The sequence below is a fragment of the Rhinolophus sinicus genome, chromosome 2, assembly GCF_057876585.1.
Source record: "Rhinolophus sinicus isolate RSI-liver-muscle chromosome 2, RSI-T2T, whole genome shotgun sequence".
Taxonomy (NCBI): Eukaryota; Metazoa; Chordata; class Mammalia; order Chiroptera; family Rhinolophidae; genus Rhinolophus; species Rhinolophus sinicus.
In genome coordinates, this window is record NC_142502.1 from 159,906,625 (window position 1) to 159,933,354 (window position 26,730).

Genomic DNA, 26,730 nt, shown 5'->3' on the forward strand with positions numbered 1-26,730 from the left:
GGGAAAATTGCTTTTAAAACTTAACTGTATCAAAAAGGGTGACCACCAGTAAAGGCCAGATCTACACAATTATTTGGGTAATTTGGCTCCTCTTTCTCACCCCAAATTAACCAGTGTGATTTTCCCTCCACTATGAGAGTGCCCAAATTATCTAGATAGGCCACCCACTTGCCTCTCCCTCATCTGCATCTTTCTCCTTCATTGAATGCTGAATACTACAAATAGCCTAGGAGGAGAAGTCTGTTCTCCATATATTTAAACCAAAGTGGCTTAAGTCTCAACGTGAGTGGAAGAACACCCTGTTTCAGTTGCCTTAAATACCATTTCAAAGAATGGATTGGGGAGACCATCGATGTGATGCAGATGCAGAGATAAGTGATATGGAGACCCTTTCCTCAGGGAGCTGATACTTGTTGAGGGCGAAGAACTTACACAGGTTAAGACAGCACAGGACAACGCTATTCTATGGGCATCCTGGAGTGAAGCATACAAGAGGGAAGCATGGGAGAAATCTCAGAAGGCTTCCTGGAAGAAGTAGGGTTTGAGCTGAGCCTTGAAAGTTGAGTATGATTTGAGATGGTGAAGAGAAGAACATACAAGCAAAATTGGTACCTAGTTAAGATATAGTGACAGGTCTGCCATAAGGGAGGCATTTAAAAGTGCTTATATAAATGAACTTATAGAAGCCTGATAATAAACTCCTCTAAACAGTTCTCCTTAGGATGGCCTGCCTGCTATGTTAACCTGAAGCTCTCTTATTTTTCTCCCCCTTTGATGTTATATCTGTCCCTCATTCAGGAGAGGGAGCTTGGGTTGAGGTTACTGACATGTCTAGGTCTGACAAAATGATTCCTACTACACCAGAAAGTGAGTGAACGTTCTTACTCAGAGACTTCTCCCTGGGCAAATGTTCCCTGTATTGATATCCTGTTTTCATTCTTGCAAGAATGAGGGATTACTGCAATTCTAAGGAGTTTTGTATTTTTAACAAATCATCTTGTTATAGTACCAATTTAACAGTTTGTTTGAAACATGCTGAAATACAAAACAGTGAAAGGCGGCTTGTTAGGTTTTTATACATAGAGCAGAGTCCACTGAAAATGCCCTCTGCCTTAGAAACAAGGAAACTTGGTAGTGTCACTAATTAGTGGGTGGATAAAGTGGCTCACCCAACCCAGCTTTACTCTCTCTCATCTGAGAGGCAGGGACAATATTGGCTACCCTGTCTATATGAAGAGACTTTTGTTTATGTTCATTAAAGACAAAACAGTAGAAAGCTAGGTTTTTACATAGCTATGGTCACCAGCTAGTGCAGGATTCTGGTGATATTAACCAATTATGAACCGTGTTTTTTTCTCTTGGAAACAGATGATTATTAGTTTGAGCTTTAAGATGCACATTTTAAAATTACAACTGCCAGAAAAATATATAATAGTGGCAAAATGGGAAATCTACACCCATATTGCTTTTTCTTCAGATGCATTTTTATGCTTTCTTAGGTCTTTGGATCTGGGACATGCAATCCACATTAGGACTCAGCAGAGATTTGCTCTTAGAAAGGGCCTTAGCTGAGGAAAGCAGTCCCAGATTGTATTATGGATCCTGCCCCAAACGGGACATCTCACATCTCCATCCTCCCTCCAGACTCCCCTCTATTTTGCCCTCACCTCCACCTCTGCTCCAGAAATCTGGCTTTCTTATGCTTCTTTTTTTTCTTTTTTTCTAAACAAGCCACTGTTTCTTCCTAAACTAAGCGTGAAAGTCAGCAAGTTGAGGGCAATTCAATTTCAATAATAAACAGATGTCTTTTGAGTTCCTGAGACCCAAATAAAGGCCTTTCCATGGGAAGCACCTAATTCAAAAGGAGGAAACACCAAGGATTATGAAAGATTCTGCAATGAGTGGCTGCAGAGGAGCCAAACTTCCACCCCACCCCCCTCCTCCCTGTATTGTCCTTCCGAGTTCATGTGAGGGAAGCTGGCTTTCCCAAGAGCCCATCTTTTCCTGGTTGTACAATGTTTTCAGTTCTACCATATGCCGGCTAAACATACGGTGGAACAGTGTGAAGAGGGAAGCCTGTCCACTAGCACATTCAAGGGCAGAGTCTGGGATATGTGTTCAGTAAAGGGCTTCTTGTGTGGGAGTCTGCTACCACAGCATCTCCAGCGAAAGCTGAACTAACCTCAGTTTGTGTGGGCTCGTGCATGTGTGCAAGGCCAGACAAATTCCAGCTACTCTGACAGTCTCTTGGTGTAAAGGAGGAAAGAAGTATTGGATGACCTTGTGTGTATGTGTTGAGGAGGAAGAGCCCCGAGAGATTAGAAAATGAAGAGGGGCTGGAATTTTATTTTAATTGGTCTCACATTTCCCGGGAGAACTTTTCTGATAATAGGATCTATCCCATTTACATCTCTGCAGCAAAGCTTGGAGAATTAGCACACTGAGGAGGAAGAGAGGACGATCTTGACCCAAGCTGAATTCTGAAGAAAACCTGGCCCTAGCTTCCAGAAATCCTAACTGTAGGCAACGTTTTGGCCCAGTCTCCAAGAATAAAACAGAAGCTGAATCCATTACTCAAATTTTCAAATTAACCAGAGGACACATTGAAAAGCCATTTCTTGAGTGAGAGAATGAAAACCGGGTTCAAAGGTGATATGTTGGGTCTTCTCTTGACAGGACATATGAGGGCTATATCCTGGAATCTTGATACGCAGGTCACATCTTCAGCTACTCCTGGATCATACTGCAAGGGACAGTAGAGTAGGAGCTGGGAACGGGTCTGCAGAATCAGCAAAAGCAGCAGGAAAAGGGGGCAGCAAGAACCCAGAAAACATGCCTCAGAGACAGCAAGTCTCTCCACACACACAAAAGAAGGCACCCACCTGGGACAGGAAGGGTTATTACGCCCTTCCCTGCACCACGCCACTGGTGTCCTCAGAAAGTCTCCAACTCTCTGTAGCAATCTATAGCATGCGTCAGTATGGGTGGAAAAGCTCCTTCTATCAAGTTTAACAACTTTCTGGTGTAACTTCAGAGAGGGCTGATTGCTTATTCATGCAGAAGCAAGACGCCCAATTCATTTTGCCTGTTTTTGCTATTCTTTGTTGGGTTTGGGGCACTGTTACGGTAGCTGCAAATGGCTTCTCAAGTGACATTTGCTGACATTCAGTGAAGTACATTTATCAGTATTCACCAGCTCACCTCTACACATGCAATCCATTTTGTTTTGTTCTTCATAGTAACCTCCTTTCCAACAGCCATGCCCGGAACATGATAAATGGCAAGGTGGCATATTTCTCAAGCTGCACTCAAATGTCACTGTGAAATCTTTAATGGACTAAGTGTAGCTCTTCACGTTACAACTTGTCAGGTACTGAGAAATTCTAGAGTTTCTCCTTAATCCACAAGTCTTTGGAACCACACATCTGCAAGCAGAGACTAATTATAAGCTACACCAGTCAGACCTGGCAAGCAAAAACCAAGGAGAAAACATCTGATATCAGCTAATGCTTTTTTATTATTATTATTCTCATTCCATTTTTGCTACTTCCTTTTCTACTCAGAGACTATGCCAGGTCTGAGCAATCTGTTACTCTCCGTAAGTGGGTGACAGCCCCCACCAGCCCCCATGCAGGTTTGTAATCCACTTGTACCCTCAACTTTCTCCATAATAGCTTTACTCTTCTCCAAGTCTCAAAATCACTAGGACTTCATCGCCCCCCACCCCTGCTCCCCGAAAAAAACAAAAAACCCTGATTCTGAGCCATAAATCCTGGTCCCTAATGTTGGCCATAACGGGGTAGCTCAGAGGCATTTGAGATGTCTGGCTAGAAGAGTCCTTTCTCCTGTCTCTCTAGCCATCCCTTTTCAGAGTGCATGGCCCTCCTTCCAGAGGGCTGAGAGTTTCACATCACCACCTAAGCGTCCTGCTGTTTTCCTCCCCTGCCTGCGTGCTTGTCCGCCACGATCATGAAGCTCTCAGGGGAGGTGCCTACAATCACTCACTCACCCCTGAACATGGCTTGCTCACTCAGTTCTCTTTTTCCAAGTGGTTTCTATTCGCTGGTGTGTGCTCAAGGGGGAATCAGCTCTCGCCCATCCTCGGGGGAGAATCTGCTGATTTGCGTGTGTCTGAAATGTGTTCCCAAAGAGCATCATCATCAATTTACACTGATTTTTACAATCAATGTTTGAAGGTCAAAGCGGCTGGGAAAGGGGGTAACCTGATGCCAACAAAAACAACTGGTATTACACCAAACTGTGCCAGCCACGTTCATCTTTGGCCAGATGCTAAAGATTGAGATGTCATTGTTTTACTCCTGGTTGAAAAAAGCCCTACCCATACTCTAATCTTGACATCTGCTTCTAGACCCCTTTGTCTGAGTACCAACAGGTTCTCCTGTTTTTCCCCAAACTTCGTCCTTAGCTTTTCTTCTCCCTTGGGTTTGGCTTCCTGTCTCTTGTGTTGAGTAACTGTCCCCTCTGGCTCTTAGCCCTTGGGACAACCCCCAAGTACAGGTTTTGGCCACATAGAGACTCAAAAATTTAATAGCCTAAAATTATACAATTTCTAAATATCTCTACTTGTACTTTTTTGTATTTATTGTGTCTCAGTTTTTAGTTCTTTTTGAAATCTTCCTCTTATGCTAGATCTGGGCTAACAACTTTGCCTTTTCTCACACCTTAGTTGGGCTAAGGAAGGGCAATCAGTTGTGCCTCCAGCGGCCAGGCATGGTAGGGCAGAAAGAGTGTAGGCACCTGCGAAATATGGGCCCAGTGAGGGTGAAGGGCAGAGGACCTAGGTAACTAAACTACCTGGAGATGGCATGCATATCGGACTGACTCAGGCCCTGGTATGGCCAGACTGATCAATTTTAGCAGGCAAAGGCTTGTGACAGAAGAAATGTGTCAGTTGTTCATGTAATTTGAGCAGGGTAGACCATCAAACCAGATAGGCGAGGGGGAAAATGTATTCTACCTTTGGAACCCACTAAAAAGCCAAGTACAGGATTGGAAGTGATTTTTGAAGGCAATGGTTATGTATTTATTTGCATGGATGTTTTGTGCATTCCTGTAAGCTGTTTTGGATATAGAGGGCAAAATATAAGAGATAGCTACATCCTGTTTTCATTATTAGCTATTCAATAATGAAAATTAATGTTTCATTAATTTTAAAAAACGCTTGAGAAGTTCTTTCCAAAATCAGTGGAGATTCCATTGTGTCTCATCTGATGATGGAAACAATATCTGGGTTGGGTGTTGGACTTCAGATGACACCTGAGTATCCTGGAATGAGGTGTGTGTGTGTGTGTGTGTGTGTGTGTGTGTGTGTATACGTACATGTGGGAAGTGGATTCAGGAAGGATGAGGAATAGAGATGAGAGGGGGCACCTTTCAGAACCCAGGAAACTATAAGGATGCCTGGCATCCAGTTCTCTCACCCAACAAATAAAACAGCCTTCATTTTAATCTATAATTATAGTCTGCATATAATTAATACAAAATTGCTTTGTAGACATTATCATAAATTCTAGATATTCTTCCTTTTATTTAACTATTTCAGAACACAGGTTAGGAGGAGTTCCACTGAAGTCCTTTGGTTAGGTGCGTTCTCTGTATGGTGAAATCATCAACTACAACTAGAGCAAGGCTTGCTGCCTCTTGTCACCCTCCAGTGGTACATCCTGGGCTAAGGCTGACGTCAGCACTCTGAACCCAGGACCTCTCTATCCACCTTCTACTGCACAGAACAGCACCAGCAAAGGCCAGGAGGTGTGCAGATATCCAAAGAAGGTATTTTACAGCCCCTGTCTGCAGTGAGGGACATGGGAGGGGCTATATCCACAGGAGCAGCAAATACCATGAGGGTCTTTGCCGGAAGGGTCTGACCCTTCCACAGAGGGTGGCGGGGTCTGATGGGGGTTGGGGGCACTCACACAGGAGCCTGTGCCGATCGTTCCCATCAATAGCCACCTGCTTCAACACAATCAAATCAACCAAATCACCACCATCACAGATTCCTCCCTTGAATCTGATGACTCCTTCCAGAAACCGTCCCCTTGACCTGCTTCTCTGACATAAAACAATCCCAAAGAGCTAAAGATGTCCAGTCTGTCTCCTGTTCCCACCCCTTCAATGAGTGCTATTCTCCAGGACGTGCCAGTCACACAGGCCTTCTATTTGGGAACATGACAACCCCCCCATCCTTCCACCTTAATGCCTTTGCATAGGCTCCTCTCTCTGCCTGGACTGCTCTTTCCTTACATTTCCAGAGTTGGCTCCTTCCTGTTGAATTGTTCAAATGGCACCTTCTTAGAGAGGCTTTTTCGGAGGAACCCATCTAACTTGGCTCCTGAAGTCACTCCATCACATCAGCCTTTTATTGTCTTCACGGCACGTTGCCTCTTTGGAAATGATCATCTTCTTTTATTTGTTAACTTGTTTATTTCCCACGTCCTTGATCTAGAATGCAAGGGAAGCAAGGACCTCACCTGTCTTCTTTACTGCTACATCCTTAGCATCTAGAACAGAGCTTTGCTCTGTTAGTGGGTGCCCAATAATTATTTGTTAATAAAATTAGCCTTTACAGAAGAACTTGTCAACTCAAGAACACACGAGGTAAGAATCTGTCTACAGGGATAACTAGGAACTTCTTTAGCCCTCCACCAGGAAGCCCTAGGGACACCATAAAAATACACAGGGCTCAACGGTAGACTAAATCAGAATGTTCAGGGATGAGTCTGGACTTTGCATGCTGAACAAGCATCCCAGGCAATTCATACGCAGCTGGCAGGTATGGGTGATCCGTGGCAGCTGCGAGCCACTGAACTAAGCATCAATCATTTGTTCCACAAAGAATCACTGGACACATCTGTGGTACACAGCTCAGTGCAGGACTCAAAGAATATCCTGGTGACAAGTAAGAGAAACTCAGTTAAACAGCATCATTAAAATGATGGGGACTTTCGGTTAAGGACACAAGATTATCTCAGGAAGGCAAGCAGCAGAAGGAGTAGTTGCCTCGGAAAAGTCTGGGGTCAGCTGTGGAAGAGGCACCATAAGAGAGGTGGCCATTCTCTCCCTCACGTTCACCCTCATTCACTCTTGCCTCTGCTTAGTTCATGCTTCTCTGCTGAGTGGGGTTCTCTGCTTCTTTGTGCGCATGGTGGACCAAGGTGCCCTCAGTCCTAGGACTTAAACTTCCTCACTTGGGATGATTAGCAGGCCCCTACTTCTCTATCACCCAACTCCAAACTCCCTGGCGGAGAGTCTCTTTGGCCTATTGGGTCAGAAGTTGACCCAGAGGACTGATCCCTTATGTGGGTGGGGACCTATTCTCAGAAGAGAAAGTTGTGGATTAGATAGTGTATGATAAATTAGGAATGAATAGCTAGCACTGGGGTGTGGAGTCTTTCACTTATATCTTCCATGGAATGGAGATGCCAGCTCTTATTAGTTGCTACCACCTGTAAGTGAATGAATTTTTCAGATTTCTTTCCTGGGGATGGGTCTCAGGGAAGTGGAAATAACTATGAAGGCATTGAATGTCTAAGGGAGGGTAGGAAGGATGCCACGAGGGTTGAAAAGATTGCACTACCCTTCTGTGGGGTTCACAAGGCATGTAGACAAGACAGGCAAGAGATTTGGGCAGCTGTACGTCGTGAGAGCCATTTGAACTTGAGGTGAGAACAGAAGGTCCTTGGGCGACTGAATCCACATGGCCTGGTACTTTTAGCTGCTTAGTAAGTTCACAGATGAATTTAACAGAATTGAGGACCCAGGAACCCTCTCTGGAAGCCTTTTCCTCATGGCCCTGGGAGATTCCCTTGTCCATCTGGTTGAAAGCTCATGGACACTGTTTTCTTCCTCTTCTCATTCCTAGAAGATCAACTGGCCAGGCCTGGTGGATCAAGGGAATGGAGGGTACATAATTCAGATCTAGGCGACAGGGATCCATAGGTCTGCAATCAGAAGCTTTGAGGACCAGGACTTTTTTGGCGGGGGAGCTTCACAGGACCCAGTCATTTAACCTGAAGGACCCACCTTCCAGCATCCTCTCCTTAGAACCCCCCTTTCCAGTGAATCAGATTTCAGCTTCAGTTTTCCAATTCACTAGCTGAGTTAGGGTTATTGGTCAGGGAATCAAACACCCAGACAGGGGCTTGGTTCTGCCTCAGACAATGCTAGGGTTTATGAAAGCAATGGGAAGATTTCCTCGTGGGGTTTGGGCCTAGTCAGTCCACTGGGCTAGGGACAAACAAGCCAGGTTGGCTCATGGCTTGGGAGCAAGGCTGTGGGAGTAGTGCTGTCATGCTCCTGAGGGCCAAGCCATAAAATGTTTCAAGGCCCAATTGTTGGTCCTCTCCCAAAACAAGAACCAAGAAGTAGTCTTTCCCTACTTCTCCATCCTTCTCAGAACAAGAGAAAGCACTGGCAGAGTAAAACAGAATTAAGAGACTTTGTTTCTAGTTCTAGCTCATTCATTGCATCACTCATTCATTCAGCAAATAGTCACTGGGTGCTTATTCAGGGGCTAAACTCAGGGGATACACATTGAGTGAAGCAGCACAGTCCCTGCCATGACCTAAAGCACAGGCTCTTCCCAGCCTCAGTTTCCTCGTCTGTAAAATGAAATGGTTGGACTAGATCAATGGTTCTCAAAATTTAGCATGCATTCTAATTACCTGGAGAGATTGTTAAAAGAGTTTGGTTGGCTTTACCCCCAGAATTCCTGATGCACCAGTAGGCCTGAGAATTTGTCTTTCTAATAAGTGTCTAGGAAATGGTAATGCTGCAAGGCTGGGGACATACTGTGAGAATCACTGGCCTAGGTGATCTCTTAGGCCCCTTCTAGCTGTCACAGTCATGATGTAGATGGTTGGTGGTCACTGGAGTGGCCAAAGCAGAAAGGGATTGTGGAAAGAGCCTGGACCCAGAAAAATGCCATAAGTTTCCATTTACCCCTGCCCTGCTTAGGGGTAAATGGATCAGAGATAAACCTCAACAGAGCCACTAAAGCATTTGCCTCATTATTTTTTTAAAATAATGATTAAAAAGTCATTTCTTAACATGGAAGTTCAATCAGATGCTGGAGAAATTATTTCAACTTTCCATAAGGGAAAAAAAATTCTCCACTAAAAAGCTGCAAGGGTATTGATGTCTATTAAATATTTGCTTTTCTCTCTAACCCACACTAGACTGAATAATTTGTATTTGGCAGAAACCAGCTGCAATTACATTAGTCAATCCAAAAGCCCAACTTGCTCATACAAAATGCAAACAAATTAGTTAAAATGGCCTAATTAGTGGACTGTAAAAATACAAACTGAGGCTGGCAGCTTGATGTGTGTTAGTCAAGAGCACTGTCTCCCCTCACTGAGAAGTCTGGAGCTAAGGGACCATGGGACTCAGCTGATTGTTCCCAGCTGAATGAAGGTCTTCTCTTGCAACTTCTGATAGCCAATGGCCCAGCTGAACCCTAGTGATTTTGCCTTAGGTAACTGCATCCTCTGCTGGCCCTGGACATGGTCTCATCTTTAGCAAAGTAGGTGCAATGGAAGAATGTGGAGTTTGAATCCAGATGAATTTGAGCTTGAATCTCAGCCCCACCAACTCACCAGCTATCACTTTAATCAAGTCACTTAATTTCCTGGAGCCTCTAATTTCCTTTTTAAAAAAGGAAATAATGTACCCTGTGTTGAAAAGTTGTGAGGATTAGCAATCATATACCTACGTGCTTGGTAAGTAGTAGTCACTCTGTAATTAGTTTAGGTCTGGGTTTCCTGTGCTTGAACATAGGGCCATACCGGAATCAGCATGGCCCTATAGGCCAGGATTCTGATTCAGATTTGGGGTACCCAAGGGCAGTTTTGTAGCGATTGGATGAATCTGAGCTAACGACCCTCAGGGCATTGACCAAGGTCAAAGATTGAGTTCAGGGTATTGTGATGTGACCCAGGCAACTCATCTGTGCTACATCCCAAGGGGCAACAGGCTGTAGCCTTATAGATGCATGGGTCACAGAATCAGAGAACTGGAAAAGACCTCAGATCCCATCCAGTCTAAGAGTTCAAGCCCTCAGTGTACATCACAATTTTCTGGGGGAACTTATAAAAAATGCTGGACACCACCCCCAGAGATTCTGATTCAAACAGACTGGGAGGGACCCAGGCATCAGTGTGTTTTAATGACTCCCCAGGTGATTCTAAATGAAGCCAAGGTTAAGAATCATTCCTCTAACCCAAACCCTTTATTTTTATGGAGAAAACAAAAACCAAGCAGACAGTGCAACAAAAATTTAAGAAACAAACAAATAAGCAAAACAATGACAACTCAGACACTCAGAGAGATGTAAATTAACTAAGGTCACACAGAATTAAATTTTCCTAGTTTCACTCCTTACCCAAATTGTTGGGTCAGACCAGTGGCTCTGAGAAGAAGGAACATTTTCAGGATGCCCGTAGAGAATCAGGGCTTTCTACCAGGCTCCTCAAGGAGGCTGGACTTTGGTGACAATCAACATCTTGTATTTTGTAACACCTTCATGCCAAAGCACATTTTCAGTTCAGTTATAGTCACCACATCAGCCAGATTGAGACTGGGAGTCCCAGAAAAGTGCTACCATTTGTTTCAAGATCACATAGCCAATCAGTGTGACACACTAGACTGAGATACCCAGGGGATGGGTGTCAGACAAATAGAGAGTCCCAGTCAACTCTGGCCACCAGACTTTGTGAATCATGTCAGAGGTGGTTCCCATCCACCAGCAAATTACACACTTATTTACAGAGGACAAGAGAAATCAGTTTTCCTGAGTGAGTGGAGAGAATTACTGTGCGACCCTTAACTCAGAAAGATAATTTAACCCTTCAGGGACTCTGCACCTCATTTATTTTGGCTTCCTGGATTTAATGGGTGCTCTTCTGAATCCTTCCGCCTCTGTTCTAATGGGCGCTGCCTGCTCCAGCAGAGTGGGACCCCAGGGCCCCCAAAGGCCGGACACAGGGAGAATCTGAGCTCCTTATACTGAGGAAAAAGGCACGGCGGGTTGGTTCTGACCCTGTTCTCCAACTCCAGGCGCCCCTTATAGTCATCCTTGCTAGCCCAATTCCCAGAACCAAAATCTCAGAGAACACGAAAATACAGTGTCATCGATGCCTGTGTGGCTTCAATAATGTCATCAATACTTTGTGCTTCTGTAAATACTCTGAGAAGCAATTTGGTCTTTGACATATTTGTCTCTAATTGTGTCATGGAATCAAGCTGAGCTTGGATCCCTGGTTTTATTTACCTTCTTAAGTCAGATGTTTAGCTCCTTAGTACTTAGCCTTTATTTCCTCAACTCTGATATCACTTAAGGTTAAACATGTCCTTCTAAGAGCTGCTTTCCATCATTTTTGAAATATAGTATTTACTCTTTCAGTATTTTCTAATTTTCCTTCCTAAAGGTCTTCCTAAGGGTCTGTTGGTAGAAAAATCATTTTGTCTGAAAATACTTTGAAATGCATTTTTTTTCTAAGTATAGACTGACTTTTAGGTTGCTAAGTACTTTCTTTCAACGCAAGGAAGTTACTGTTTTACAATGTCTTCTGGCTTCCATCGTTGCTATTGAGAAGCCAGTTGCTACTCCAATGATCATTCCTTTGAAAACAATGTTTTTCCTCTCTGAATGCTTCTAAAATTTTCTCTTTGTCTTTTGTGTTCTGCAATTGCAGTGTTATGTGTATGGGCATGTGCGTGGCCATTGTATTGGACTATATTGATAAATATCAGTAGTAGGTTCTTACTGACAGAAAAATCAGACATGGACCTGGATAATTCAGATGAGGTTTGCTTGTCTGAAAAATACAAATGGAAGTCAGCACAGGGAGAATACACAGCAGAGAGAGACAGAGATATAAACTTCTGAACCCCATTTTCACAAAGAAATATATTGTTGTAGATGGCAATTTCCAACTGAATGAGGGGCACATCAGACTTTCTGAAAAATATCTTCCTCTTCCAAGCTCAAGCTCCTGGACAAACTTGGTGTTATACAATATACAGTATGACCACAAAGTTCAGTACAGTATAATATAGTATGCTTGTGCGTGAACACAATCCTTATTAATCACACGCATCTTGGTCTTAAACCTGTGATATGGAACTAGAACAAAAGTCAGGGACTCAAACATCTCTATAAGTCATACTAGGTATTGAGCCTACTATACCACACAATTTTATCTTTTATTTATCCTTCTTGGTATTTTTTGGGCTCAGACTCTGTGGAAAATTCTTATCTTTTTAAATATTGCCTCTGCCCTATTCTCCCTCTCCTCTGTAATTGTTGAAATTAAAAACTCAATAGATGGCTTCAATGGAAGATTAGACATACTTAAAAGAGAATGAACTAGAATATAGATCCGAAAAAAAATTATCCAGAATGCAACTCAGAAAGACAAAGAGAACAATAATATCAAAGAAATGTTAAGAGACATGTACAGTTGAGTGAACATGTTTTACATACATCTAATCTGCTTGGGCAATTCAATATGTTGTCTTTCTGGATTCAACTTCACTGTTTGCTGGCTCTTGCTCATGGTACTTTGCTTCCTTCAATGCTTTGTGATATTTTTAAAAATTTGAACTAAAAAAATGGAGACATAACTGACATATAACATTATATTACTTTCAGGTGTTCAACATAATGATTTAATATATGTATATATTGTGAAATGATCACCACAATAAGTCTAGTTAACATCCATCACCACCCGTAGTTACAATTTTTGTTTGCTTGTGATGAGAACTTTTACAACCCACTCTCTTAGCAACTTGCAATTATACAATACAATTTGTTTACTATAATCACCATGCTGTGCTTATAACTGGAAGTTTGTACCTTTTGATTGCCTTCACCTAGTTCCCTACCCCCATATTCCACCTCTGGCAACTACCAATCTGTTCGCTGTATCTATGAGTTCTCATTTATTTATTTAAGATTCCACATATAAGTGAGATCATTTGGTATTTGCCTTTCTCTGTCTAACTTATTTCACTTATCATAATGTCCACAAGGTCCATCCATGTTTTCACAAATGGTAGGATTTCTTCCTTTTTTTGTAGCTGAATATATATATGTGTATATATATATGAATATATATATGTGAATATATATATATATATATATATATATATATATATATATATCACACACACACACATATATCACATTTTCTTTATCCAGTCATTCACTGATGGACACTTAGGTTATTTCCAAATACTTTGTGATTTTTGACTGTGAGTTTATATCTTTGAAATTTTATTTATGGTAATTCTTTCAGATTTGGATTAAAGTTCCTTTAGAGAGGTAGCATCTTATTCCCTAGGTTCCGGGGACACTATTAATTGAGATTCACTTCCTCAAATTTTTAACTTGGAACTTTTTAGATCACTCAGGGAGTATAAATTTGACATGCAAACCCATGGAAGAGCTGGCTTATGGTTACAAATTGTCAAAATAATTCTCCTCTATTTAGGGTCAAAGTTGGATACATGTGATTTTCTTTGTACTTCCTGTGGTGGGAATAGAGTCTAGGTTATTTCTCATTTATCTTTATACTGAGCTTGCAGCAATTTGGGCTCTCAGTTTTATGCATAGGTGATCTCTACTGTAGTCCCCTCCTTAGGTAAGCGCTAGACTTTTTCTCCTCTCTCCCTTGCCCTGTGAAGCTATGAAACAAACCAAAGTTTACATGATTTGGCAAATGACCTCAAGGTCAAGGCCAATGTTAGTGCTACATTTATTTCTCTAAATTGTCACTTTCATCAGGTTTTTGGACTGAATATTCCTGCGTTTTTTTTCCAGCTCATTAGCATATTTAAAGTGTTCTTTTTATTTTACCCAGAATCTATAGTTGTTTTCATTGGGAAGGTTGATCAGCATGTTGAGTCCACTGAATTGTAAAAAATAGACATTTTCTGATCTGAGAAAAACAATTGGTCTCTCTAAAACTCAGTCTTCTCATCTATAAAATCATCTCTTTCCTAAGGCTATTAAATGATCAATTGAGATGCTGTACAAGAAAGATCTTTTAAACTAAAAAGTAAAGCAATAGACCAATATTAGATAAGAATGATTTTTTTTTTCATTAAGAAGAGTAAAGAAAGCTAGCATAGGCTATTTATAATCCAGGTCAACATTCATCTAGTTATTCAACAAATGCCAAGCATCTTCTATATGACAATTTTCTAGCATGGGGATTACCTGAGTCAATTATTTCCTGAGGGGTTAAACCCAAGACAAAATTGTGGTTTATTTAAGAATTTTTTTTTAAAAAGCGGTTTGCTTATATATCCTTTTTCTTTCTTCATGACTGACATAAAACTGACATGTCTTTTCTAGTACATCTCCATTTCCTTTGCTGGCTGAAAAAAAATTGTTTCTTTAAGAGCACTTTTAAAGTCCTGATACTTTCTGGAACTTTTCTCAAGGACTGTTTTTATCTTAAGCTACTTGTCTGCATCCAAGGGCAGCCCTGTGAGGAGCTAGGCTACCAATCTCAACTGAGAATTGGAAAACCTGGGTTCTAGTTCCCCTCCCCACTACTTGGCTGTTTGAACTTGGGAAGGCACACCCCTCAGTGCTAAGGACCACACATCCCATCCTTATAAAAAAGGATGCTAATGATAATAGCATTGTGAGGCTCCAGCGAGGTAATGCATATGAAATTACCTTGACCATTTCGAAACTTTCTGCACTGTAAGGGAAAGGGATTATTATTGTCCAGCATTAGAAATGATTTATTCTCATACCACCCCTCCCCGTACCACCACCATCATGACTAATAATATCCCAGGCCAGAAACATTTTTGCAGGGAACATTCTCTTGGAAGCCAGCATCTGGGAATGCTCAAAACTGTGTATAATGGTGGGACACGTTCCTGTCTGGCTGCAGGCCCCTGGCTCCAGGCAAGAGTCACATTCCTGCCATCTTTGCTGCAGCACCTGTGTCCTTTCCTCTCTCCAGCTGGGCTGCCTCCCAGGAGAGGAGAGCAAGGAGACCTGCCTCCTCTGTGCTGGATGCAGAGTGCCAGAACCGGCTGATCTGCAAAGGGCTGTGGTACCAGGGGTCAGTGTCAGGACGTGCTGACTGCAGAGGACACAGTGACAGGTTGAGCTGGGGCAGTAATTAGACAGTGAGAGCTTCCTCCAGCAAGCTACAATCAATAGGTCTGCTTACCGAGGAAAAAAAGATTAAAGTAAAGCAGATGGTGGAAGATAATAACATCCCCTCACTTAACTCGCATTGTCACTGGTCGAAGCACTTTCTCCACCATTTTCTCATTTGGCCCACAGCACCTCTACCCTCCGATCCTCCAGTGTGTGCAGCTGTCCGATTTTACGGGCAAGAAGGCCAAGGCACAGAGATGGCAGCTAAGCAGCCTCGCTGTAAGAGCTGGGACACGCATCTCCATTCTCTTCGTGCTAGCCTTCCTATTACTATCTCAGAGAAAATACAAACATATTATGAATTCCCCACATGTTTATTGAGCACCGACTATGTACCAGTCACTGTTCTAAGCATAACGGATACAGCAGTGAACAAAACAGTCCTATTCTCATGGAGGTTCCATTTTACTAAGCGACAATACACAAATAATTGAACAAGTTCAGACAGCAGTATGTACTATAGACAATATAGAAGAATGATTTGATAGAAAGGAACCAGGGGGGCTAGTTGAACCTGGAAAGAGCTCTCTGAGCAGGTGACCGCTGAGCTGAGACCTCAATATCAAAAAGTTGATTGAATGTCAAGAAGAGGCAGAATAATGAAGGATGGGAAAAGAGCAAATGCAAATAAATAGCAAATGAATAGTGCAATGGGCCTGTGGTCTCTCAGGACTGAAGGAGGAGGCTGAGGAAGAGGAAATTCTCTTGTGCAACACAGGGATGCTGGCCTGGAAAGTTAGAACTTTCCTCTGGAGCCCTCTTCATGGGCTACCAACGCTTCTTTACTCCTGGTCTCAGACTGCCCATCTGTGAAATGGACGCAGTGGTGTCAGTCACTGTTATTGACCCCTTCAATTGGAGGCCACAGTGAGGAGTTATGAAGTGTTAGATAGATGTTATTCAACCACACCAGCAAGGGACTGTTTAGTGAATATTAAATATTTCCTGTTTTAAATGATGTTACCAAGACAGGTAAGGGTAAGCCACTCTATCCCACTCAGTTGGATTCAATTCCATTGGACTGTTTTCCACATAACACCATCAGCTTCCTAAGGCTTCCTTTCAATGACAACACTATTTCCTAACTGTATATGGTACACTCCACTGTAAAGAGCCCTTTGATAGCTCTTATTAGATATCTACTAGATTCTAAGCCCCCTGAAGGCAGGGACCACTTCTTACTCATGTTTATCTATAGATGAAGGGTGTAATAAATGTAGTGGAATTAATATGTGAAATACACAACTTTATCCCCCTCGCAATCCATCTCCCCATCCCCTGCTTCCAGGTGGGCACGGTCATTACTAGCATCCTAACGTATCAGATGAGGAAACTGAGGCACAGAGAGTTTGAGAGACTTGTAGTCTCTACCCAGACTCACCTGACTTGTTGGGAAACTTCTCTTGGTACCTATATCCACAGCAGTAGCAGAAGCAGTAACCAAATTTTCAGAGGCAGACACAAAAGTAGACACTTCTCTGCTCAAAAATTCTGAGTCAGGGAACTTGAATCTAGGGATCTAAGTGGAATTGGCTACCGAAAACTTGCAGACCCAGAACTCAGGAGTTCTGTGCAGGAAGGCACTAATGACATTATTCAGGCGTGGTGTGCAGCTGGGTAACCAGGCCAGAGAGTTACCTGGGATTGTCAAAGTCACCAGGTAGTGCAGCTATCACCTCCCTTTACAAAAGGTCCCTAGTGGCCAGACATTGGGTTTCATGTCATTTGCATGTCGATTGCCTAGATGTCAGTCAGTTGTTGCCCCCTGCCCTGAAAGTTGCAAGCCCAAGATTTTCTTTAGGAAGGGAGAAACGGAGTAATGAAACCAGGTTAGCCGTTTTCATGAGGCTGGATAAAATGCAGGCAGTCGATTCAGAGAGAAACACAACACATTTGGACATCATGCATTTTACCAAAACACAGACTCCTTTTGAGTCTTTTAAGATAGTTCAGGCTACGGAATAGACACAGAAGCCTGAGGGGAGCCCAGTCTTCAGAGCTCCTGGAAGTCCCTCTCCTGTGCTCTGGTTCTCAGCCTTAGCTAAGAAGATCTGGAGACTTTAAAAAGCATCGCTGCCTAGGTCCTGATTCAATTGTTCTAAGATGTGGCCTGGACACTGAGATATTTTCAACCTCTGCAGGTGATTCTAAGGGGCAGCTAAGGTTGAGAGCAATGATCTATAAGGGGCTCTTCCCCGTGAGCAAAGGAGGAGGACGCTACTTATATCAAAGAGGAGAAAGTATCGTTTCTGCCGTAGCTTGTACTCTCTGTGCTGAGACAGTCACGTATTCCAAGGTGACCAACTATCCAATTTGCTTTCCCAGGTTTGACGCTGAAAGTCCTGCTCCCCAGGAAACCCCTCAATTCCAGCCAAACCAGAAGGCTGATCACCCTACTACCTCCTGCCCCGACCCAGGTTGGCTCACTTCTTTTGTACAATGGAAGCAGGGGGATTTAGAGCCTCCTGGCATGGCATTCAGGAGAGCGGGGAGGAAGCCTCAAAGGGAGAAAAAGGGGAAGTTGGAAGAGGGCTGGTGCCTGTGATCCTTCCAATGGAAAGATTCATGTAAGTCAAAAATGTTTAATATGAATAATTTTTTTCTTTGGAAAACTGAAAAGGTGGCCAAGTTTCACTTTAGGGTTGAAATAATATCAGATGCTAGAAAGTCCCAGAGGCTGAAGTGGCCTTGAGAAGATCCAGTACCCCCAAGAATCTACACACATTGCGTGAGAGGGCGCGGAACTTGGTGGAGTTGGTGTGGTTTGATGCCCTTTCTCCTTAGACCTTGGAGCAAGGTGGCTCCCAGGTGACAGCTGAGTCATACTGGCATCCATCATACACCGAACCTTTTATCGGACACCTTTTATTTGCCAGGCACTGTGCTTGGGCTCATACTGAGGGTGAATGAAGGTGGTGGGTACGGGCAGAACAGGATCCTGAAGTGACTGCAGAGAAGGAGAAGGGGTTCTTTGAGGTGGGGCTGAGCTGGGGGAAGCTGGACTGGCACAGATGGGGTGTCTGGAGAAAGGAAACCAGCTTAGCTAGATTCACAGAGGGCGGGACCTTGTTTTATATCATATTATAATGACAAACCATGCCAGCTTGAAAAGTGTCCATTGGCCAGGAGTCTGACATAATTAAATGTTGAGAAATCACTTACAAAATGACCTCACAGGCTCCACCCTGAAGTTGATCAAACACATGGTTGGAAATAGACAATTTCTTTCTTCCTTTTTTTTTTCAGGCCTCCACGCCACCTCAGCCTTGCCATCCCTAAGGAACCAAATCTGAAGTTTGCGATTAGCCTTTGGTGCTCTGATTTTTTAGAGGAAAGGAAAACACCTATTAAAAATGTTCGTTCCGGGCGGATGGTTGCTTCCTGCAGCCTCTGGTGCCAGAGTAATGCATCTAGAATCCCCAGTCCTTGCCCAAATCTCAATGGCTATTAATTAAATTTCTACCAACAGTTTGTTTTATCACCTCAGTTAGCTTGTTGACATATAATAGGTGCTGCTGAGAGGTACAGCTAGTTAATGATTTTCTTTTACATATTGATAGTACCTAGAGTGGGAATAGTTCCTCTTCAGAATATGATTACTATTTTTAAATCTTAAGCACAGGAGGGAAATCCATTTCTAGAAATTAAACAAGAAGTTCTAAGAACTTCTATCTTCAGTTCCTATCCAGACACTAATGCATCTCATTTACTTTGTGCTGTTCCCTCGAGTTATCTGTGTCACACAGGCGACTCTTGCATGTTGCGTTAACTATCTATTGAAAAAAGCGCGAAGTGTGCTTGTAACAGTGCCCTGAGCCAGGATGCAAGGTAGGGAGCAAACCAGAAAAAAATTCATCGTGGTTATATTTCAAGTTGCTTGGATATTTTAATTCCAAGAGGAAAGAAACCATGTCAGCTAAAGATGGAGCTATAATTAAACTGATACGGCGTTCACTATTGCCTCCCAACCCGCTGATTTGTTTCTTTCCCCCCTTTTTAAGCTACATGAAATCAATTATCCCCGCAAACCAGTGGTAAAGATTGTTTGCCAACCACTTACTCCTGAAGTGAATAAATTATTTGGAATTCATTATTGCTGTGAATAACTCTTCCGATGGAAAGCCCGGTCCGATTCTCTGGGGATGGGTTCAGGAAAGCACACCCGCTGGCCTCTGTCTGGAATGCCAAGGGCAACATCTTACAAATGCTAGGGCAGGGGATGAGGGCAGGACAAAGCTGGCTTCACCTCTAGAGTGGCTGCCCCTTAACATGTGTGGCTTTACACATAGTGACAAATGTGTTCCCAGCATACCGTAGAGTGACAGCTACGGGGTCAAAGGGGGACAAATGTCCTGGTCTGAAAATCCCTCTTACGTGTGGAGGATGCCAGCCACCTGGAGCAGTGACAGGCAGCGCTGCGGACAGGATCTGAAATGGAATTGATGCGATGTCATTTTGGCTCTCCTATAATGTGGTTATCTTTTGCCAAGACTTCACGTCTGATTAGTCTGCTTGGAGGGGACAGCGGACTTTATCAGCCTCACTTCCCGACACTCCGTCAACTCCAGAAATGTAGTGAAGGAACATAAGATGAGGTGTCATATCTTCCTATCAAATTCTTTTGTGAGCCACCCATGAGTCTGGTGCACCCTTTGCAAAACATTCATAAAGGATGGGAAATGAAGCTTCAGCTCGCTTCAACCTGGTGATGTGTTCTGCAACGCCACCTTCCTGGGTTCGTGTCTCCTAGTTGGCTCTGGCCTGTCTCTCCTGCAAGTTCTCTTTGTCAGCCACACTGGTAGGGGGCAGGACAGTGGTGCCAATAGCAACCTACCCCCTTGCAGTACGCAGGAAGGGTGAGGCCTGCTGGAGATGGGCAAGGCTGACCCTACTGATATCTGTGTCTGAGCATGGGGCAATCATCCAGTAAACTGCTGACAAAATAAATCCTTCCTAGCTTTCACCTCTTTACTAGTTGGGTAATTTTGCCACTCCAGCACCAGGGTCCCTGGCAGGACCTGGACCACACAGGGTTTTCTAGGGGACTGATCCTGCCAAGCTTCCTGGCGAAGGAAGCAGGCTGGCGCTTGTGCCAAGTTTCACACTCTCAAATCCATCCCTCACCCCTCCAGCTGCAATGGCTGTGCCTACAGCAGATCCGTGACCTTCTCCCATCCTGAAGAGGGAAGATGAGTGACAGCAGGCTTGACCATTAGAAAAGTTACGATGCCCAAGAAATATAAAATTGGCACCGGTTGGTTCTTCCCCCGGCAAATGCCTTTCCTAACTCATCTCCCACTTCCCACTGCCCTGCAGTCAGCAAGTACCTCTGTGACACCGCACCATTCTATCAGGAACAAGAGCCTAAACTCATTTATCATGGCCTGTTAATGACTCAGCGTATGGCCTTGACCCTGGACAAACTTTGATTTTAAAAGAAGAACTGCAGGGATCAGTGCTTCATCCGAGAAGTATGAGCCTCTAATGGCAGAATTGCAAGCACTGAAAGATCTGACATTTTGGAACCCTGGTGAGGTAGTTGTCAGGGTCCCTTGGATCATAGTCTCTGAACATTAGTGTTGCAATTGGGAAAATGGGGATTATAATAACAGGGTTACTCCTTATTCGTGCCACTCCTGTAGCTTATAGGATGTGGTGACTGAGCCCACGCAGGAAGTGCCACACAAACTGTCAAGTACATGACATAATACCATATAAGAGAATGTCGTTTCACTTAGTGAACAAAGTCCAGACCTTCCACAATTTAGACCAGGAAGGAGAATATGCCAACTGACCTCATAACATGAATTCCATCCCACTAAATTCCATGTAGGCCCCAAGGAATGCTTCTGCCCTTCTATGCTCTGTCCTCAGGGGGGACAATACATTCTCCTTTGTCTCTTCTATCAGACAGAGTTGAGTTGCAGGAGGCAGAGGCCGCTTAGTAGACTTTAAGCAGGAAGGTATTTAACAGAGGGTGCTTATAAACCCATGAGAAGGGCTGCGAGAGCCAGTTCCAGCCTGGCTCCAGGAATGACTTCCAGAACACCACAACAGAACTGACCGTCCAGGGAGCGGCGGCTTCTGCCACCATCAGGAAGGTAGAGCATCGGGTGGTCAGTACTGGAAGCAGCCCAACAACTCATCATCGAGGAGTGAGCCGGGAATCGGGGAGCACCCTCTGACACATCTGCCTCTCAGCTCCACAAGCTGGAATCTGCTGCAGAAAAGCCTAATAGTGCTATGCCTGTGCTCGCCGGGAGCAACAGCCAGAGGAAGGAAGACGCCCCCTCCCCCACTTCACCTTCCTAACCTCATGGGAGCACATATAATTGGCAGAATGGACTTGACACCCAGAACTCCAACTGCAAAGAAATCTATAGTTTTTGGTTTCCCAGCCTCCCCAGTTTGTGAAGGAAGAAACGGGAATGGACGCTGAGTGCCATTCACCATAGAGCTTCACGCTCTACCTGTTAGCAAGGCAGAGACAGGAAGGAGCACGCTGAAGACTTCAGTACATTGGAAAAGAGGACAAAAGGGAAACAAACAAAGAAAGTGTAAGGCATTGAAACAGCCAACCTAGCTGTCTTTTTCACATTCATCCTAGTGTCTTAGGAAAACTTCATTCTAGTCCCAAAGATTAGCACCTCTTTGCAGACGACTTGCCTCAGTCCCCTACATGGTGGCCTTTTGGACTGTTCCAGGTGACAGGCTCCACTCCAATTCCTTTCACCCACACTGCATTCTTTCCAGTTCATAGTGACAAAGAGAGGGAATCCTTCAACTAGGGCTCGTCCTTTGTCCTTATTTTTCCATATGATAACTATGTTTCTCCCACTGGTATTGGCAACCAGAAGTGACTCATCCTGCGGTAAAACCCAGAGGTAAGTGCATGAAATAGCAGGGATATATTAGCTAGAATGCTGTGGGTTGCAAGTGGAAAAACCAAGCCAATCAAACTAACTTTAAAAGTGACTTGGATTTATTGCTTCATATAAAGCCCAGAGAGGATGGGCTTTAGAGGCAGTTTGATTAGTGCATTGACCCTATTTCTCTGCGTTTCTCTTGGCTTTATCCTTCTCTGTATGTTGGCATGGTTCATAGGCTGGCTTCCCTCATGACCATAAGAAGGCTGCAGAAGCAATGAGGGCAGTATACTCTGCATTCACTCCAGGGAAAAGGGAGGGTAGCTTCCCAAAATAACCACTCAAAGGTCTTGAGTTTCTCTCTGACTGAATCACCTTCAAACCAGTCACTGGGACCTGGTCTAAGCCTGCTGTTCTCTGAATTCCTTGTGCTGTGGATGGAGTCCATTTCACCCGATCGATTTGTGTGCTAACCACTGGGGAGGGGTGGAATGGGGCTGGGAATACAACCCAATGTCCACATTCCGGGAAAATGACTTTCACCTTGCAGACCTGGGACCCAAGCTACAAACTAACCACACATTGATCCTAAGGTATGAACAACTGGAGACATGTGCATGGGCTTCGGGGGCAGGAATGCCCATCCGACAGCTATGGGTGAGGTGGCTTTTGGGAAGCAGAGTCAAAAGTTGAGCTCACGGGGTTCCTAGATAGCACGTCTCGTAGCCATCACCTGCCAGGCTGAAACACACGTGAAATCAGAACACAGGAAAACAGGTTTCTATGTGTGTGCAGCACCCCAACATCCAACTTGAGATTTCTTCCCTCTTCACCCAGGAAACAGCATAGAGAAGGTCTGTGTTTGGAGCAAGGTGGACGAAGTTAAACCTTAGCTATGCCGCTTAGCAGCTCTGAAACCCTGGTCAAATAACTCGTTTCCTGATCTTCAGTTTTCTTATCTACAAATGGAGATCATGACACCTAGCTCGTAGGATTATTGTGAAGAATGAACAGATACGGTCAGTGGATACCTGGAAAAGTATCTGTCATGGTGGTGTTTCTTAACCATATCTCCCCCCCTTGACTCCCAAGGGATCAAGATGGGCATCAACCTGGTAGATATCATTGCCTGGCTGCTTCTAATGTACCAGGAGCCCCTCTTAGAAATCCAGGGATCAGCTGTTGCTTAGAAGAATAAGGACATTAGTAACAGGTCAGTATTGAAGCCCTATGATGTTTGTGCCTCGTACTATTTAAGGTGCTGTGAGTTGGCCGAAGAATGAGAAATCAGTGTTCTTTGCTTTTAAGGAACTCAAGTTGGTCGGCACAATAAGATTTATGCCAATGAGGATCCAAGGAATCCTGTCTTTGGCCCCCCCTGGCTTTTGGTGCTCTTCTGGAGCAATGTCAAGGTTAGAACTGTCCTGTCCTGTAACTGCCAAGGATAGTCCCAGTATGTCCCATGAATGCTTCCTTCACTCTGGACAAAACTGTAAAGTTGGCCCAGTTGGAGCATGGGGCTCTAAGCTCACCTGTCCTCAGATCCCTGCACCTCCCAGAGGCCTCTCTCTCATCTCTTTCCCTCCAGCCTCGTTCCCAGTGAGCTGCTACCTAGGGACATTATTTAGCAGCAAACTCCCGGACTAAGGTATTACAAGTCAAAGAACACTTAAGGCATTCTTTGCCTGTGATATTTGGTTGTTAATCAAAGACTTTTACAAACTCAAATCCTTGCTGATGACTCTTAACTTCATTGCCTCTGAGTTGAGAGACACTCATGTGTATATGACCCAGATCTGGCCAAGGAAATGAGATGAGGATGATGTGAGGTGACTAAAAGTAATAGCTAACAGGTACTGAATACTTACTCTATATTAGGCACTGTTCTAAAACCTTTGCATACATGACTCATTCAATCCTCATAATAACCTTATGAGACAGGTGGTATTATGATGATTTTATGGGTGTTGAGACTTAGACACACAGATCTTACCCAGGTTCACACCGGTAGTAAGTGGAAGAGCCTGTGTGTGATCCCAGAGCCCAAGACCCTTTATCCTCTTCTGTCTCTCTGTGAGATATGGTATGAAATCTGCTGGGGTTTCTGGAAAACTTTTTCCTCCATGATAAAAGAACAGCACAAGGAGAAAAGCCTTTTGCTCTCTCCCCCCTTTCCTTGCATGTTCTTATGTTAAGGAGTAGTGGCAGCCATCTTGTAACCATGAGGCAATATGCTTGAGGACAAAAGCCAAGAAGCTCAAGGCAGTGGAATAAGGAATGCAAAGAGCCCAGTCCCCTGATGATAGCACTTAATTGCTACACCAACCCTTGAACCGTCAACTTCTGGATTTCTTTTAAATAAACATTCTTATCACTAAACTACTATTAGATCTTCTGTTACTTGAAACCAAAACCTTACTAATTGACGGAGGTTTTCCATGTTGCACCTTAAAACACCTTTCCACATGGGCAGCCCTATACCCTGCATCTTCCCAACAAAAAAGTCCAACCATGTTTGGTCATTATGTTACTAAATGCCACTTAAGGTTAATTATTTTATCAAACGAGGCAACAAGAATATTATCTTCAGGAGTAAGAGTTGGAAAAAAAAAACTTTTATAGTCACACTCAGTCATAAAAAGTGTCCCTTTCTTAATAAACCTGAACTCAGATCCTGCAATGGACCAAAATTCACCATGGCGGTGGTGATGGTGGGGCAGGGCACACGAAAAAATCTAAGAGCCTCACCAGAGCACTCTTCTTGGGTACCACCATCAGTATTTTCTTTGCGGTCCCGAGTCATTATCCAAGAGAGCGAGGCCAGAGAGAGTTCTGAAGAGTCCTTGTAAGCTATCACCATCTTTGAATTTCAGGGTCCTTATCTGAAGACTCACTCCTCCCCTCTGGATGAAATTGGGAACATCTACCTGCAGTCCACCTACACTGAGGACAATCATGAATTCAGCACAATTCAATCAAATCCAATCAAACCTACACAATTCAATACAGCACAATGTACTACAACACAAGGAACAACAACCCAAACTAGAGCAGGTATATGTGTACACACGTGTGTGCACATATGTGTGCACATGAACCTGCACATGGCTGCATGCTTCTTATTTCCTGGGTGGTTTTTATTAGCAGAAGAAAGCAGAATTAGCACCTTTCTCATCAATAGCTCTTTCCTCCAAGGTACTAGGAAGAAGTTGGAGCTAGGCGAGTCCTCTCTCAGTGGGCCCTGCCAGAGGCTGGCATTCAGGGACCTCTCAGCCTGAATGTCACCAGGCCTTTTGTTTCCCTTTTATAAACTGATCTCTCATCTTTCTATATAGACATTTAAAAAACACTTGACTTTTTACAATACAACACATCATGATTCAAACCCCTTTTTCCCATTAAGACGTTATTCTGGGAATGTCTCTGCTATTTTTAGGACCATTGATTTCATTTTGAATCATTCTGCCTGCGTTATTCGTGATGCCCTCAGACAATACTTTTGGTCTGACTCTTCTATCGACACCTAGCAGAGGCATCCTGCGGCTCAGTTAGCAGACGCAGCAGGAGGGATGGGGCTGGGGAGGAACCTCAGTGCCCCTGGCCCCGCCCCTTCTTCCCCTGCAGAAATAACCATGATAACAATAACAACAACACTGCCCTGCATTTACACGGAACATTGTACTTTTCAAAGAGCATGCACCTTTCCACGAACAACACATGATACCTTTCAAAGGATGAGAACAGAACAGTGAGCCAGAAGAACAAGTTTTGATTGGGGTAGGAGGTGGGTAACAGTACACGTGTCCTGGGCTTTTTTCTTATCCGTTTTGCACGTCTCTTGAGGAAGGGAAATCTATTCTGTTGATCACCTCACTTACTCCCAGGCCTGGTCCTTGTAGTTATACGACTACTTCATACTCCTTGGCCTAAGTGGGGACAAGCACCAACCAACCCTTAACACAGCTAAGAGCCCAGAGTTTCTTAAAAGCAGTATCCATTGAAAGGAAGCAATTTCTCTCCTCACTTTCTAGGTAACGTGAATTGCCATCAAATGCAGGGTGTTGAAACAAGACTTCTTCTGGGGGCTGTGGGAGAAGGCTTCCATTGGACGGCGGCTGTGGTATAGTGGACAGAGAGCTGAACTTGGTGTCAGGCAAGCTGGCTTTAAATCTTGGCTCTGCTACTTACTAGCTATATGGCAATGGTGAGAGGAAATGGCAGTACCCAGTGCTGCTTAAAATGAAAACTAACTGACATAACTGTACGAGGATGCAGCTGGTAAATTGAAAAGTGACATATAAATGCAAGGTTGCAGCGTCAGGCAGAGGAGAGAGCTTGGGTCTGTAGGTAGGCACCTCCGGTTATGAATCCTGGCATTGAAAATGACCAACAGTTTAATCCTGGGCAAGTTACTGAGCCTTTCTGAGCTTTAGTTTCCACATTTGTAAAACGGGACTAACAGAATGGAGATAAGCAATGTGAGGCTCTGAGCCCAGTGACTAGTGCTCAGTAAGTGCTTCCACTACTGCTATTGTGTCTCAAACCGTGTTCCAAATTCACTCCTATCTCTAGAAGAGAAGAGCAGGCCATGTCCATAATTCATAATGAAACATTTTTCACACCAGCTTGTGCTAGGTACCACAGACCAGATAA

The 26,730-nt window shown here is 43.8% G+C and overlaps 1 long non-coding RNA gene across 1 annotated transcript; it reads left to right on the forward strand.

Moving 5' to 3' along the window:
* Positions 1 to 5,573: 5,573 nt before the first annotated feature.
* Positions 5,574 to 19,239, forward strand: LOC148758940 (uncharacterized). Its single transcript, XR_016019836.1, has 3 exons — positions 5,574 to 5,793; positions 17,537 to 17,628; positions 18,458 to 19,239. It is a non-coding gene; the product is annotated as an uncharacterized LOC148758940 (long non-coding RNA).
* The last annotated feature ends 7,491 nt before the right edge of the window (positions 19,240 to 26,730 follow it).